The following is an 18,353-nucleotide window of genomic DNA, read 5'->3' as shown; positions in this document are numbered from 1 at the left end:
TTTAATAGCATGGTGTAACCGAAGCACTTTGTTGTATAAAACGAGAGACCAGGCTGTTACTGCAGAAGCAGACAACTTAACACAGTTACTTTGACAGATGTTTCCTCACCCCTCCCCTTCCCTTCATAAATAATAAAGCCAAGCGCACACTCGGCTGCAGGGGTAGGGGACAGCGAGGTTTCCGACGGAAGACGGTGGCGAGCGCGGGCACCTCTCCCGGCAGACGGCTCTCGGCAGCGTGGCACGGGGCCAGCGCAGCCTCAGGACAGGCAGCGGAGCCAGCCGCCGAGCTGGCACGGCCACGTATATTGTTTTAGGGAGCAGCTCGGCTCCTGCGACTCCTTTCCCCCAGCCGCAACCCAACGCGGCGCCCTCCCATAGCAAGTCTCTTGGTGAGTCCCTGTCCGGTGGGACTGCGAGACCTTCCCCCCTTCAGGAAGGACACGTCCTGTGGCAATCAGCTCCTGCACGAGACTTCTCCCAATCTCATTTCATTTAATGTCAAGACTGGTACACAGCAAACAAGTTCCCGTCTAAATAAAATAGGAATTCATTGCATATAACCTCATTATTATTAGTGTTTCAGTAAGGCAGTAAGAAAAAAGAGCTCAACTACAAAGAACAGCCCCCAGAAGACCCTGTTTTACACCTTTCTACAGTATCTGGTGGGTGACCTTTTTGAGTTTCCAGCAAGTACAATTTCCAAACAGTCTTGTAAGTTGATCAAAATTCTGAGTTGAGGCATGAAACAATTCTCCTAAGAAAGCCAAAACACTTTACTCATTACTGAGTTGCAGATTCCAGCTGGGGACAGAATTTCTAAATAATACTGCTTAAATTCGAAGTAATTTAATCATTTTGATACTAGTACTTGGGAAGGCCCCACATTTCTGTGCAGCTCTTTATAATCTCGCAGATAAACGCATATTGAATGAAGCAACATATTTTGATGAAGAGTGATGTCCAAATGGTGATGACCTGGGGAAACGGGGGCTCTGCCCGTGGGTACAGGCAGGGGTTCCTTCAGTCCAGACATGGCAACAAAAAGATTCACAACCCCACGCTCAAATCAATCAATTTTTTAGAGAGTAAGCCCAGCAAGCGCAGCCCGTGCCTACCGACCCTCTGAGCAGCCGCCTTGCTCCAGAAGGCGTTTTGGCCTGGATTCTCCACCCCGCTCGAGCAGATCTGGCTGCCCCAAGCCTCAGCTCGCACCGTGCTCCCTGGCTTTCTTCTCTGGCCCTGCGTAAGCTCAAACTGCAGAGACAGCGCTAACGTACGATCTCGGCAGCTGCTAAGCAGGTGCAGCTGAACCCGGCCCGCGCTTGTCCCTCTTTCCCGCTCCTTTGCCGCAGCCGGGCTCTGGAGCTCCTCGCTTTCCAGGACACAGGTGACCCTAGCAGAAAAGTAGGTGCAAGCAGCAGGCGCTTGGGGAAAGCCACGTGGCGCGGACTTCCCCTTCCGGGAGGCCAACTGGCCGAGTGCCGGAGCAGCTGTGCTGGCACCGCCTCGGGGAAAGGCCCCCGCGACCCGTTTCGTCAAGCAGAGAGCAACGTGCCCGGCCCCGGGGACCCCTGTGGCCTCACGCCTGCCTGGCGGGGAGAAGCCCCAAAAATACTCGCAATAGCTCCAATGTCTGCAACATGCCTTGCTCAGCCTCACAAAGAGCGGGAGCATAAAATGGGAGAAGCCAGTAAGGGTAGTAAAAAAAAAAACAAAAAAAACAAAAAAAACCCCCCAACAACGCTGATATGATGATAGAGGAGGACTAAGTTACCAGATTAATAATTTTTAGAAGCATCCCAAACTCCCTTGGAGATCTGCAAGGAGCCCCAGATGCTTTTGTTCTTCATGCCCGTTTATTTTTATGCCAGAGATTCATACTATATTTTCTTTTGGAGGAGTATGATATTAAAAAAGCAAAATACTTTCTTTATAGCATAGCTTTGCCCAAGATTTTGTTACTGCCTGGCTGACAGAAACCAGACAAAGAAATAAAACAAAAGGGGGGGAAATGTTAAGCTTTCCATTTATTTAAAAAGCTATATTATTTTATGATTCTGCTTTACTTTATGCTAAGGAAACTAACTCAAGACCTGATCAGAGTATCACTTTTCAAATGCCTAAATCCCTGTAAAGGTTTAGTGTCTGGCTGTGTGCATTTTGCTCAGTATTAACATGTTCAATGGAGTACTTTGATTTTTTTTTTTTTTATCTAGACGCCAGAAGCTGGTGAATATATGCTTCATAGCTTCAGATAAACCTTTTGTTCTTCTGGGGCTGATCAGCTGGTGCGGCAGCGAGAGGGAGAGGAGGAAGGAAATTCACAGGGGCTCCACGGTTTCAAAAAGTCAAATTACCTCTGAGCCATGGCATTGCTGATAATTTAAATGAAAAAATATATATACAGGCTGCACCACACAACATCTCTACTGTTAGGACTTTTAATGAAGCCCCAGTTGTGATGACACTGAAGCAGGGAACGCTACGGTGGGATAATTACTTGGCTCCCTCGCAGCTGAGTTTCACAGATGCATTATTAACGGCACATTCCCTGCCATAACGAGCACCGAATGTAGGTGGGATTCGCAAGCCCCGGCATCCGCCATTAGCAGGTTGGCGCAAACACAAATGAGTGTTTTCACAAAAGCATGCAAAGGTTGTGAAATTCCAATGAATTCTTTCACTGGAAAAAAGAGTTCAAGCTGCCATGACCGGATATGTCACCTCCCAGGGCACCTCGCGCTCGGAGCGGGGCACCCTGGGAAATTACTGAATCTGAACRCATTGATTTTTTCCACAGAAAATACAGGCAGCAGCTCTGATGAAGAATTAAGGAGGAAATGTAATAACCTAATTCTCCTCCACCGTCCTCGCACACACCCCTGCCAGCCCAGGCCCCCGGCTTGAGTGTTCAGGCAGTCGTGAGGCAAAAAAAACAAGACTAAAAAATTAGCTTTCGTTTAAGCAGGTGATAGGATATTGGGCTGGATGAACTGTTTACACCAGGGCTGAACTTGGCCCACTTTGTCTCAATGTCATCAGCTTTAGGATACAACATTTCCAAGCAATATTTGTTTTATGCTACCACGTTTCATGTTATTCTCCACGACATTCATCCCCTAAACATCTTCCCTCAGATACAAACCCTTAACAGGTTTTCTCCATAGAATACTATTTACAGTATATGAAATTATTAATATTTCTTCCTCAAACCATTCTGTACATGGCTTGAAAACTCTGGAGAATAAAGAGTTTCTCCCTCTCTCTCTCACCCGCACGCACAGAAAACACAACACTAGCCTCTTCTAGTTCCTCTGTTGCAGGGCAACTTTGCCCAGCCACCTTCCCTCCTCGCCCAGTCAATGGCAGAAGTGTTCCTTACAGCCACGCTGGAGCGGTTYTTTCACTGCTTTCGGCATCAGCTTGGACGAAATGCTGTCATGAWATTAGTGGCAGCCCTAGTCTTTTTTTTTTTTTTTTTTTTTTAAGCTTCCCTTTCAAGGTGACCCTTTCCTTATTTTGCGTGTCACCCCAAGTGTTTCTGCATGCATACTGAACCAACAATCTCCCAGTAATTAACACCAGCACTTAATGAAGTCCAGCTGCTGCGATGGCAAACTGAAGGGATGCCAACCTTTGTAAACCAGAACTTGGGCTACTCCAGTTACAGCTGCTTTAAAATCACAGTAGTCAACTTCTCTGTCTACTTCTCAGAAATAATTCTTCCCAAATAAGACAAGTGTTCAAGATTAAGCATTTAATAACAAAGCTTATCTCTGAACTAATATTTCAAGCTGGAAGTGATATAAAGGGCTGGATCAACTTAAATGAATGCTGCAAAATTAATAAAAATCCAAAGCAGCAAATGAAAATTTGAACTGCTAAATACATAAGCCTTTAAAAACACTGGAACTGTAGTTCCAAGGGAAAATTTGAGACAGATTCCTCAGCAAAATCTGCTCCTCTGAACTCGTTTCCTGATCCAGCATGAGTCGCTAACAGCGAACGCTTTATTAAAACAATGCTCTCTGCCAGTTGTTTCATTGCATGCAGTGGTACGGCAGGGACACTAGGTGAGTTTCTTGTAAGAATCTTTGAAACGGTTTGCATTGTGACTTGTACCACRTGTATTTCAAAAGAAGAAAGAACTCCTTCCACAGTCTTCCTCTTTATGTGTTTTCCTAATCTGTTCCTTTATTTACCTCTTCAAATATGATTTTTCCATGCAGAGGTACCGATAATGTTGTCCAATTTAAGTGGCAAGTTTCTAAGCTCCTCCCCACAGCCCCAAAAAAATAAAAATCAAAACAACAAAAAAACGCCCCTCCAGCCTAGACGGCAGGTTACACGTCCCATGCTTTCTGCTGTACATACCAGCACCAGGCTCCCGCGCTGGTCCAAGAGGCAGCAGGTCCGCAGGGTGCTCTGCCCCGGCCAGGTGAGCCCTGCTCAGCCCAGGAGGGGCAGGATGGAGGCAGATGTACTTCGTTTTCAAAATTACTGACAGAGATAATGGCTTCTACTGTGATAAACACTAAATGGCCTTTTAAAAGGCACAAGGGAAGGGAAGGGAACTGGCTAATTTACTTTCATTTAAACTAATTTACACATAGGTATCATGTATCAATTTACAAATATATTCAGCTCCAGGAAATCCACGCTGCTTCCAAGCAGGGGTTAATCCAAGACTCACATGCTGCAATCAGTCCAATTTTTCCACCAGAGACCTAACATTGCACAGGATCAGTATTAAAAGTACATCCTCGATTATTCTGGATGTCCGTGCCCCTGAGAATATAACTTAAAAACAAAATCATTAGCTTACACAATAACACAGTCCTTGAAAAAAAATATTGTGTCTGCAGAGCAATGCTGATTTCCAAGCACAAATTCCTTTGTTTTCCTTAATGCTAGCTTTGGACCTTACTGATGACTCAAAAGGAGCTGTATTGAAATAACTGCATAACCTGGCAACACTCTGCAATGTATCAACATTTCACAGGCAGGAAGGTAGCAAAGGGCTAAAAGCCAAGAACCAAACTTTTGTTTTAATTTACAGAAAATACTGCACATATTACACCATTTATTTTCTTACTGTAAGTTTGATGTTAAATTATCCAGACTTTTATAGGAAAAGCCAATTTTTAATGATGAAAAAGCTCTTGTTACCAGACTCCACCAGGGCAAACCATGGGAAAGGAACACGGAGGTTTTGCACACCAGACCTGMGGCACAGCCCAAGGCTTGCCAGCCTCTCACATGCACTGGCCTATATGTGCGAATCAACTATGGAAAAAAGTCTGTTTACAACAAAAGGCATCTGGTAACCATGATTATTCTGTCTTAAAACTGAACATTTTAGATTTCTTAGCTCCCTCTTTTGTTCAGTTTTAGTTCTTGTGCTTACAGTTTTCTGCTCTGCCCTGTTCTTATTTTGCACGTGTTGTAACCAAGCATGACCAAAATCTAGTCAATCACGTCGCTGCTTAACAGGTGAGCATTATTAGTTTTGCCAAGAAAAGAGGTTCACAGGTATATACCTACGAATTTAAATTCATTTTGTAAATCATTTCTAGAGGCTGCTACCCTGCTCCCCCTGTAATGATGAAGCTCACAACTTACTAGCGTGGAAACTTGAGGGAATTGTCTGCTTGAAAGTAGAGCCTGAACTGCTAAATATGGATTCAGATCTGGACAGCGAAGCCCTCCTCCTTCCCCGATGTTGGGTATTCAGACCCAGCCACACAGTCTTTGCCCGGAGTTCAGACTCCGGGTTCCTCTAACATGTTGGTGTGGGTCACACGCAAGCAGATCRTGTGGCCTATATTCACAAAATTACACAGGTATCTCGCCTTTTTTTCCTAGAAGCCTCTTTTTAAAATTGCTGTGTGCCAGCAGTTTTGTGTTAAGTAATAGGCACTCCTTAGAAGATGTCAAACCACTTCTGAAGGAAGAAACCCTTCATTATGGAACTGGCAGGCGGAGGAGCCCAAGCTCCTTATGCAATACTTAAAGATTTTAAAATGTAAGGCCATAGACACCTGAAAATAGTTTCTTGTATATATTAATGAACAGAAAAGTATGGGTTTTAAGATTATGTGTGGAAAGTAGAATCTGTTGACTTTTTAATATTATATCCTACGATACTGCTGGATCCACATAGACCTGGATATTCCCTGTGCAACAACGCATACACCCTGTAAGGGCATGTGATTAACTTTCTGAATTAACTGTATTATGAACGCGGCTCGTCAATGTAAAGCAATAGGTCGAAACATTCCCTATTCAGCACTCCAGTGAACTCATTGTACCACACGCTTTTTCAAGAACAACATTCAGGATTTTGGCATCTTGAACTTCAAACACGCTCCTAATGCAGCCACATTCTGCTTATACAAGACATAACTTTATTAGATAATATTTCAGGAACGGACTCAGCTTTCTCTTGCTGAAATGAAGTGGAAAAGCACTTTTCCACAATCTTCCATGTTAGCTTTCCTGCCCTCCAGCAAGCGACCCTCTGGTTTTCTCTGCATCACGAGCTGCTCTGCAAGCGCAGCTCAGCCCCGGAAGGGAAGGGAAGGGAAGGGAAGGGAAGGGAAGGGAAGGGAAGGGAAGGGAAGCGACGCGGCCGACAGCCCCGGCCCTCGGGTTAGCACTCACGGGCTTGCGCTACTTTTGCTGTGCGCACTTGCTAGACAGAGAAATACTAATTGTCTTTTAAAAATCTCTATAGTATTTTGTCAATATTTTTTTATTACAGCAGAGCATGTATAAATATTTTATTGTAAACCGAGGGCCTAAAATAAACAGTTTAGTAAATAGTTATTACATTACAAGGAAAAACATCTGTGGAAACTGTTTTCCATGTAATTATTCTTGCTATTTTACATTAGCTCTCAATGTGAATTTCTTTGGCTCTAATGTTTCACTTGTTCTAAATCTTCCTCCTTGTTGCTATTATTAAAATCTTAAAAAGGTGCCAAATCTTAAATGAAGAAAAAAAAATGATTCGCTAGAAATTATTCATATCACAGTGAGCCTCTACTAAACCTGGCAGGGGTGCAATATTTTCGGTGAAATTAACATAAAATATACAACTGCAAATTATCCAGGAAATAGCTATGTTCTTTACAGTGCGCATTTACATTTGGAAAAAAAATGTTCTACTTATCTGTCTAGCACAAAGCTACAATCTCATCCAAAGCCTGTTTTAAAGGGATAGTAATAGATCTGCATAAGGAACTCGGTCCTTAAAGACGGGATAACAAACAGTTCTCGGGGAAAGTGACCTTAGATAATTACTGGAGGTAACAGGCAGCACTGGACGTTTCTGCTTGTGAATACTAACAATCTAATTTTAGATTTATTTCCCTTTTGGTACCCGGAATGAATTTCCTCTCTTAGGCCTAAGTCCTTTCTACTAAACACAAGAAAAACTGTAATACCATGTAAAATGCAAATTTGGCTGTAAATATTTTATAAAATTGTTGCATACATCCCAAAAGCTATAGGTCTTAATTGAGAGCAGGCTATTTTTCCAGTCAATATATGGAAATGGAAAATGCTAATTCATGTTTTTCTACTTACGAAAAACCCTGGAGAATGACAAAACCACAAACGCACTCACTTTAATATTATAAATATAATTTGGCTCCCTCTTTACGGTCCCCAACGTCCTGGCTTTTATCTGCCGATGGCTGCGGAGGAAGGATGGCGGGATCGCTCTTGCCTCAGCTGCGGAGGGAGCCGGGCCCCGTGCTCGGCCGGAGCCGGCTAACGCCGCAAACGGGAACTCGCAGGAGAAATGCCAACGCGGCCGCACAGGGAAGGCTGCTTGTGCATCTCCTACACGTGAAATCATTAGGCTGCTCGAGTTAAAACTCTCCAAAGGTCACTGGTGCTGGCTCTGAGGCCTGAAAATGGTATTATTTCCCTTTAGACTTTTAATCTCATGATTAGAGCTAAAGTTAACATGGCTGTTTCATTTTCTACCGAGCAAGAGTAAACTCATTTTTTTCCTTCTCCATCAGAATACTTAATGGCATCCTATCTCCACAAGCAACATCTCATAGTCAAACAGCAGAACAATGGAAAAATGCAAAATACTTAGCGAGACTTTTTCTGAATTTTTAAACGCTCCTTGCCTTTCCTTTTCAGACAGAAATTAACCCTGAAAAGTCTCACTACGCGCATAGCAAAGGTCACCCGCGGCAATCCCATGGAAGCCAAAGGACCTGCTCGTGGCTGTGAGAAGCAAAGTCGTGACGGGCATGGGGACACTGGGTGAGGAATCAACCTGCTCTTGCTTCAAGCTCTTAATCCTACAGCCCACAAAACTTACTCATAGAAATGTTTCTGAATCACTCAAGTAATGCAAGCGGGACCAGACATGCAAATAAGAGCTATTCATGTGAGTGAAAACCGCCGCCTTAGGCTGCTCGTGGATATTTAGATCAGATTTGTGACAAAACCTTGCTGAACGGTTCTGTGGGGCAAAGATTTACAGGTGTGCGCCAGTGTCAAAACCCAACGTACAGCATTTGCTGTTATCACAGGCAGGCATGTAGAAAAAGTATGATTTTATTCATTCAAAAGAGACTCTGATAACCAACTAGTAAAACTCAGACTATAATTTCTTATTCAGTGTTCCACATGAGATGCATTTTGCTGAATTTAACATGTTTTGCTGTTAATGGATTTCACAGTGTGTTGCCATTTTTATACAGCTGTCCAAAGAAAATGTGTACAATGATGTGCTTTTACTGTAGTGCTAGCCTGCAAATGGCAGCCACTTCCCAGTTTAAGCCCTAGGAAAATGGGGAAACTCTTTGACCAGGCCATTTAATATACATATTTTGGGTCTCAAGAGTTCTTTTCCTAGTACGCCATGCTTAAACAGGAATAAAGATGCAAGATAGATATAATTACACCTTCTACATTTATGGTCTAGTGGTATTTCCACTGAAAGGAAAAATCAAACCTCAGTGTTTTCAGGTGTTAGCAACCAAAGAGTTTTACGGCATAGTTCCAGAAATGACTACCCCACACCTCTCTATTGCTTGAAATCCAGCTTCCTCGACTGCAGGACAAACGTATATTTTCTTTAAAATTGCACACCAATATTTAGATTGCAGGGACTACCAGTGCACAAAACACAAATCACTCAGTAGTCAGTAGTTTACAGAAAATGTCCGCACTGACCTCCAGAGCTGCTACCCTTCACCATCTTGAGCAGCCTAGCAGTGAAGCATTTACAAGCAACTGCACACTTCAGTTTCAAAAATAGGTTGTTAAGAAAATACCTAGTGAGTTTTCCCTGCATCAACTCCAGAGAGTGCCTTTGGCACTCGAAGCTCAGTCCTTATGCATGGAAATCACCCAGAATCAAACAGAGGGGTGGCTCCAAATGCCCTTTTCACCCACACCTGGGTATCAGATGCCCTGAATTGGTTGTTAACACTTACCACTTTACAGAATACATCCTAATAAGCTTCAATGGAAACATGAGAAAAATCTATCTTTTCTTTTAATAATGCTCTAATAACTTCCAATACAGAAGTATTTTTGTAATATTGGGTTTATGTATAACTAATAGGTTTTACAATATGCAATTCTTTTTAAGAGACAAAGACAAATTTTTAAAAGTTGATTGGCTTAAAGTTCAGGCCATTATTTTTGCATTACTGTTATTACAAAACAAATAGAAGAAAAAACTATAAATTGCTTTTTCATTTTATGATTTTTTAATTTTCTTTGTTGAACTAAGTCAAAGGAGATAGAGCTTAAAAAAGCTTAGATTAAAAAAAAAAAAATCAAGATTCTCCCACCAGATTTTAAAATGCAAGTATAAACTAAAGTAATCTAGAAACTAACATCTCATAATTTAAATTCCCCACTCCTTGAAAGTTCATTGTTCAGGTACAACACAGACATTGTTAATCTTTGTTTCTGGCACATAAGAATTAGTCTCCAAAAGGATATTCTCTCCATTGGTGTTCTTCTGTAAGTGGAGGCACAGTTCTTAAATATTTTGAAAGATTTTAAAAGTGAAGGGTATTTTTGTTTAGCTTTACCTTTTTTCTTCTTTCAAATCCTACGTTTCAAGCATAAATGCTGGATGAGAAGATAAAATGTTCTTCTATCCYCTCTCTCTCTTTTTTTTTTTTAAGTTAAATTCTTACCAGAAAGTTAAGAAAATAGCAAATGTCACTGGAGTTCTTTCTTACCTTCAACTTCAGCTACCTATATCTGGCCCAGCTTGATTTAGCTACTGTTCATTGCATGACRTTTCATCATTTAATTTTTCTTGCCAATACTTATTCCTGGATATAATTCACAGTTAAGGATTTAAGAAATATTTGTCCATACCTCAGTAATACGTGATAGCTGATAGGTGCAACACATAACAACAGACCACTGGTGCTGGTTGATGTCAACCCTTTAACATACCCAGACTCTACCTGGAGGAAAACCTAAATCCAGTGGATCTGCCTAGGTTGAACCATGCTAAAAATCCTGCCTGCAAATACTGAATAAGATATTCTCCTTGTAAAATCAAAGTGTTTCGCAGTTATGCAGACGACATTTGTCGGACTTGCCCATTCCCTAAGGCCGGTGACTGTTCGTCAGAGCAGAACGGATGGAGCGTGTCTGAAGGCAGGCTGAAATGCTGAGCACACCACAATTTACTGACGCGGTGATTTATGCACACCAGAAGCGTGTGGTGCACTTCCTACCTGCACTGACGTCTCTCCCAGTCCTCCTCCCCACCAATTCGAGAGGTGCAGAAGAAGGCAATGCCTGGCTGAGCTGGCTTTGGCCAGCACCTGCAGAAAGCAGGAGGTAAAAGGCTCAGCTCCTCGCCACGGGGTCAGCACCCCGTTCGTCCCATCTGCCCATGGGTTAGTGCCAGCAGGATGAAGCACAAAGCACAAAGCGGAGGAGAGGCAGGAGAGAGTGCACTGGTAAAGAGGAAGACTACGGAAAACATTGTACCCAGTGAGGTTTTCTGAGCTGCTGTGGAGCTCAGTCTTCGTGAAGACTGTGGTATTCATATATGTGGTTTCTTTATTTTTTCTGTTTAGGGGGGAAAAACATTTTTTGATTTATAAAATCATCATTTCTTGCAAGGAAAAGATCAGTATTTCAACTGACAATTAAAGAAAGTATCTTCAGCTCACTACAGCCTGTCCACAGCAGCCCAACAGCACTGCTGCTTCTGTAACCTTTGCCATCACTGCGGGGAAGTCTGACAGGGACGAGCTGAACCCTCCTGCCCCGAGCTCACAGCGAAGACCCACACGGGTTACGGCTGTCACAAGAATGGTGAGTCTGAGGGGCTGCTTTTTAATTAAAGAAGCTAATTTAAAGAAAGGCACACCCCGAATCTGCCAAGTCAAAACCAGAAGTAAAGATCTGTGTAATCTCTCCTACTGCTAAAAAGGAGAACATTCAATTGAAAAACTCCTGATTCTTACAGAGGCCCAAAGCTCTCAAAAGTTACTAATAAATTGACCCAAAAGGAATTTGTGATTAAAAAAAAGTGATGTAGAAGCAAGCAAGTGCATCTGGTGAAAACAACAGAGACCATTTATGCAAAGGCTTTACCTGTGCCACGAGCCTTGAAGCGCTGAAAAAAGGTAGAAGCATTTAAATAATTTAAAGGGCCTTCATTCATCTGAATCACTTTTAAGGAACCTGTCTGTAGAAAAGTTTCCCTCTACAAATAATAAAAAAAAAAGGTACCATTACTCCAAACAGGCAGAAAAATGCAGGGAAGGCTGTGTTTGATTTGACTTGCTTGCCAGCTATGACAAAATAGAAATAAATTTAAGGACCATGTCAGTTGGTAACCTCTTACTGTAAGAGACCAGATTAAATTTTCCCCAAGATTAGGGATGCCGTTTAGTTTGAAATATAATTAAAGGCAACAGGCCAACTGTCTCTCTTTAAAGTCAACCAAGTAACAGGAGGAACAAATCTGGACCTTTAACTCCTAGACAAGCCATTTTCCTCTGATACCTGCATAGTTAGGGTTCAGCATATGTAAGCCAGTACCCTTACTTATTCAAAACCAGAGTGTTATTTCATAATAAAAAGAAGAAAAGTAAACATTTTAGGTTCAGTATTCAGAAGTGATGAATATGGAATCAGACGTTCACAAAAACTGAAATTCAGGATTTTATTAGTAGAAAAGGAATTTAATTATAGTTCGCTAATACTATGTACATTCTTTTCCCATTTTCCTATGACTGGAAACAGTCTGGAACATTGTCCAGGCTTTCCCAAAGAGGTAGAAAGACTATTTTATAAATCTGTCCAAGCTAATTCCTATCTAACCAGGTATGGGTTTTTCCAGTTTCACCACGCATTCCTGTGTTCCTTGTTCATTTTTTGTATTTTGGCTACCTTTCGCAAAAAGGCACCAACCTTGCCGTCACACAGCACAGACAATGATGTACCTGATGGTTCCAAACCGAGCAATTCATTTGGCAAATAAGGAAGAAATGAGGGTAACATCTACTTTCTCCACAGAAAACTGTCCTCTCTTAATAGTTCCCATTAAAGAATCGTAAACACCTAGATTTTAAGGCAGAACTGGTACAAAGATTAGTCCCAGAATTCACACAAGGAGAGGACAACTTCCATACAACATCGTTTTATACAGAGAATATGCCTAGAAATGACAAAGGGTCCCGTCCCCCTGCCGAAATACTCTGGTGTTTTGTCTCCAAAGGAGGACACAGAGGGGTGCCGACCGCTCCACTGGGAAGGATCCGAGTCATTTYGCCATCTGCAGGGAGAACCGACAGACCACACGGCGAGAACTTCCTTGCTTTTCCAGATTCAACATTAGCAAAGAAGGGCTAAGAAATTTGTCTGTGAACTTATACTCGGAGAGACATGGCCACACCCATACAAAATATCTGAGAAACAGGCAGAAGGCATCTCCGCAGGCTCTTAAATAAAAATACAAAAATACAACAGTTTTCAAGGCTAATAGCACTAATAAAAACGAAGAACAAGTTACACATTCAGAAAAATTACAGCTACTGAGGGCAAAGTTTACTGGAAAGCAGCATTTTTTGCCACACTGGCTAACTGATGCTGAAAGGCTGTGAGTAGGTGGAGGGGCTTGCTAATGATAACTTTGAAGAAACATCACACTTAAAACTCTGACTGATTACAGAAAAGGTGTTTTATCAACTGCTCCCTTTATGAATAAATATGAAACTACCAGGAAAATGTTTAAACAGGTGTAATCACAACTGCATATGAAAATTGAGTTTGGAGGCTGTAAGGAATCTTAACACAGTTAAGAAAGAATGAAAGCAATGTAAAACTGTGATCATAGCCGATTATGCATGTATCATGCAAAACAGGAATGTTGTCATAGCAGCTATAAAAATGTCAGTGAAAACTGAACTACTATTATCCAAGTTGTAAATGAAATGAAAAATGCAAAAGGAAAATGTGAATGAATACATTAAGGGAAAAGCTATTTCTTTCCTGTTAGATAAATGAGCAAAACAAAATACATTCTCATGAAACAGAGTGATTTGTATGAACAAATACGCCTACATAACAATTGTAGGAGGCCACATCTACACAGTATGTCTGGATAAAATTTAGATTTGGGGTAATGAATTTTCCAGGTCTTAGAAAGGAACGAACAGTAAAAGTGTAGTGTTATAAAACCAGTTTTAAAGTAAGAAACCACCTAAGTCCTGGATTCTATCAAGGGCCAATATGGTTTGTACTAACATAAAGGCAGCTTCCTCTATCTGTTAACAACGGTAATTCGGCTTTCAAGGTAACTACTCTGTTAAAAAGAGTAGCTGTTAAAATGGAACATTTCAAGCCTTTTATATACTACACTCATTACTATGTTATTTRAATGTGTGCACAAGTCCTTGATGCTAAAAATAATTAACACAAAAACACAAATTCAGGGCTTAAAGTAGGACAAAATAACATTAGGACCTATTGACATAAGCAAATCCCTCCACCCAAGAACCCAATCTGGCCAAAAGCTCCGCTCRGGTGAAGCCTCCTGCAGCGGTGCCTGTGGGACTGCAGACAACCCCGGGCACAGGCACCACAAGCTCACGGCCCGCACGCACGTGTACAAACACCATGTGTGTTGTTCGGCTGTAAAGGTAAGCACACTTAGCTTTTTTCCTTAAAATGAGTCTTTCACAATAGCCAGCCACTGCAAAATGAAATTTGAGTGCATATTGTTAATTAAAGTAAGTCCACAAAGAATTGGATATTTAAGCAAGCATTGGGCAAATATATGAAGGTTGTACCTTCGTTTCTGCATTAAAAGAGCAATTACTTGAAATATGCTTTACAAACATCAAAGTTAAAAAAATATTTTTGAGTTCTTAATGTGACCGTAATTAATTCACACATTCAGCTGTTGAGTCCAGAAATATGTTCCTGTTGATAATTTGCATCTAATGCTTCAAAAACAATCTGGCACATTTCTATTTGCCTTAATGCCTGAAAGCTATTACCAAGATAGTGCTTTACAATGTCATCATCATTGCTACCACGTATACACTTTAACTAACACTAGCGCTTAGGTCTGAAGAGTTTCCCTCAAGAATTGAACAGTTTTGTCTCAGGACGCAATGTCATGACAGTAGCTTAATGGAAGGGAATGTATTTACCAAATGGCGCCCTTAAACTTTAAATCAATCAAAATTCAAGTATGGAGTTAAACAAACTACACAAGGAAAAGGGAATTTTACAAAATGCCAGGTGAATGCCAGGTCTGCAAAGCGCTCCTCGCCCGCAGCCGCGCCATGCCGGCGCTACCGCCGCAGGCAGCAGCCCACAGCCACCCAAAGCAGGCCAGGGCTGCCGGCGGTACAGCCACGCTACAGCATTCCCAGAGTGCGTAAACTGGCAATTTGTTGTCATCTGAATTTATGAAAACTGTGACTTCCTCAATCCAAAGATAAAACTCTTAGCTTCAATTCTGAAACAGAAAAGGACGGCACAACAGGGAACATATTGTTTCACGCCTGATTTTGAATACTATCCCCACCCCTTCGCCGCTCCTTTGGTTTCATCTCAGTGACACTGGTAGATATCAGCTACTAATTCTTTGGAACATAAAATCAGTTTTGTAAATTGCTGCTTTTAAAAAAATTGATTACTGTAGTTATTATTGCAGTTTGGCCTCTTAAGAACAATAAGAAATATATTTTTGGTTATTCTTTATTTAGAATATTAGTATGCATCTGAAAGAAGAGTAATTGTGCATGGATATTATCCCTCCTTTCTGCTTGGTTGCGGCAGAGCCTTTCCAGAACGTGAAACGTGAGCTCCATGGGCAGGAAAGGCAGTTTGGATGCTCGGAGCTCTACGTGACACCCGACGTAGGATACGCCACAACTTAGAGCAACACTCAGAAACTTCTCCCCGTTCCTCCAAATACAGTTGTTTAGCGTGCTCATTCCCACCAGATCAAACACGGAGATGTTCATCGGGACAGCAGTACAAGAACCAGAGCAGAGAGCAATTTTGCTGCGACTCTGCAGGTCCTCGCCCCGGCCCCGGGGAAAAGCTGCAGGGGAAGATGTCCGTGCTGCCCCCACCGCCCCGCGGCGCACTGGAGGCGGGGGCGGCAGCGGGGGCGGCGGGAGAGGCTTTGGACGCGGCCGGGGAGCTGCGTCAGAGGCAGCCGGACCGCCGGGGGGTCGATGCGCGCCCAGGTGGGCTCCCGCACGCCTGCAACCCCCTTCTGCGCCGACGGGCGCGTTTCAGAGGAGCCTCAGCCGGGGCAAGGCTGCGAAGAGCGCCGCTCTCCAAAACCCCCACCCYGAATCCCCTGCGCCCTGGCTGCAAGCACTTCTGAGCAGATCCCTTCCTGCCTAACCCCAGCGAAGAGCTCTGCTCGGCCGCTCACCGCCCTCCGCCAGGCCCCAGCGCAAGCCGAAACAAAGCATCCACCCCGCGCCTCCTCCGGGACGCATCCAGGCTGCTCCCTCTCCAGGGGCCGCGCGGGACCCGCGTGCCGCTGCGGCTCTGCACAGGATATGAAGGGCCAGAGTGCAGAAGGGTAATTTTTCAAAGCAGTGTGTGGGAGTAGCGCTGAAAATTCCCTGCATACTGCTCTGCAAAAAGTAAAACAACTCTACCTCCGTGAATTATGAGCAGGGCCTCTAACTCCGGACCGCACAGCCGCGAGGTTGAAGACAAAGACGCAGACAACTTAACTGCATGCACTTTTAAAGACTACAATGTCAGAAATAACTGAATTCTTTAAACATAWTACAGACACTGATGCTTAAGGGGCATCATTGTTACAAAGCAGGGATTCCTCCATTGAGAGTCATTTGCACAAAATAAAACTGTTAGCAAGTGTTGAGGATATATTTCAATTATTGATTTTGTGTTTCTCCAGGTATGAGAAGAAAGTGCTGCTGAGAAGTCTGGGATTGTCAAAGCCATGGAAGGATTAAGTCTACCTAAAAATTAGGCGTCGAGGCTAACTTCCTTGCCTTGGTTTGCTCCAAAATCAAAAGGGAGATAAAAATCTCTCCCTGGAAAAGCTTATCCTGCTCAAACTCTTATCTTAGATTGGTATCAGCCATTCACTGGAGGTGCCTTCCTCCCCCAGGTGGGGCCTCAATGACTATGTTAGACCAGATACCTTCATTTTAGATGGATAGGACTTAGCTGAGATGAGCCCAACCCTGCGCTAGTGAGCAGACACCATGCGGGAGGAAGCGGCCGCCCACGAGACAGGTCCGCACACGCTAGGGTCTCGGTGCCCCCTTGTAACACCAAAACGGAGCCTCACCTGTGGGTCATGGCGAACCCTAAACCGACAACGACCACATCAGGTAACTGCCAGGACATCGATCTGGGTTGCACAAACACCTACGAGTTATCCAACACTCTCTCTCTGCCAATCCGACGAGGCTTGGTCTAACACAGACACAGAAAACTCTTGCGCCCATTTTTTTATAAGTGATAAAACAGCCTTAGTGATAACGAGGCACACGGCCATCTCTCCTGAAGCGTGCGTGAGGGATTAAGGCTCCTGGGCTTTGAGCAAATGATGTAGGAGCAAGGCAGATCGGCAGTCTATCATCCTTCTTAATATTACTGACTCAGCACTAGGCAAATTAACCCCAAAAATCTGCACATCATTTATTGGTAGAGGAATCATTATATCTAGTCCCTCCTTTCAGCTTCAGTATTCCCCAGCAAGGAGCAAATACCAACAGCAGACTCAGTGACGGTGCCTTTTCGGAGGCAGTCACATTTTCTGAAGGAGAAGGGCCCAAGTGTCCCATGCAGCCGACCGAGACCCACAGYGTGGGAAGAAGCCTGATTCCCCTTTAGAGGTTTCTATAGTCCACTCTCTCCTAAACGCCACCATAAAGTGACAATTTGAATGTAACAAAGAGTCTCAGCCTGAATCCCAGCAAAGAGACATGAAGACATGGCCSCTAAATGGAATAAGCACATATTTTTTTATCATGTCCTGGTATTTACAACACCATAGGTGTTTGAAACTGCATCCATATGCGCCTTTCTATTTATATAGACTTCCAATTTTGTATGATAACTTATGCACATTTCCAAGGAAATAACAGGTACCATTTTCACAAAGCGCAGCACCACGCTTTTCTCAGCATCCTTTGTCTTCTACCACTGCTCTTTTGAAATAACTCTAATACTGAAACTTGTGATGTCAACTATATCGTCATGTATTATTCCAGACCACACTAATTTGGGAATACACGTAAATAATCTTCATACATGAATTACTGTAAATTGAAGGAATTACTTCATTCCAAAAGGACAAAGAATTCTCACCTCTAATAAAGCAGAACCTTAATTCAGAACTTCATGTACTACGTATTTAAAAATCACCGATTATCTACTGTATCACAACTTAAGGTGAAAGAGTGATAAGCTTGCCTAAGGACTTATTTCTTTCAGGCTTTTTAAACAAAAAGAAAAAAACTGGGGGAGCACTATGAAATCACTATGGTCCAATTAACAAGGATCTCACTCTTCAAGCTTGCAAACAAGAGATTACATTAACACCTGCTACAAAAGCAAACATTTTTAGATATCTTCATCTTAACCTACTTGACATTGACTTGAAACTCCTGCCTGGCTCTAGAATGGAAATTATTGTGATTGACATGTATATTTTTCATTTGGCAGTGGGGGAAGAAGACAGTGTCAGTCTGTATTTCTCTCTCTCTGGTATTTATGCATAATTCACATCAAAGATAATAGGAGTAACACACATGCATTGACAGGAGAATAGTTTCCTAAATGTAAAATTGTTGAAGGGAAACCATTATGCTTAT

General features: G+C 42.7%; 1 protein-coding gene across 1 annotated transcript in view; it reads right to left on the bottom strand.

The window, feature by feature from the left end:
* Positions 1-18,353, bottom strand: part of ZNF423 (zinc finger protein 423) — a gene marked incomplete at its 3' end in the record, with an annotated part of 168,282 nt that overhangs the window by 12,824 nt on the left and 137,105 nt on the right. The window lies entirely within an intron of this gene.

Source organism: Apteryx rowi, unplaced genomic scaffold (genome assembly GCF_003343035.1).
Source record: "Apteryx rowi isolate R43461 unplaced genomic scaffold, aptRow1 scaffold_28, whole genome shotgun sequence".
Classification (NCBI taxonomy): domain Eukaryota; kingdom Metazoa; phylum Chordata; class Aves; order Apterygiformes; family Apterygidae; genus Apteryx; species Apteryx rowi.
Note: the sequence above shows the minus strand (reverse complement) of the source record. Positions and strands in the feature narration are given on the sequence as shown.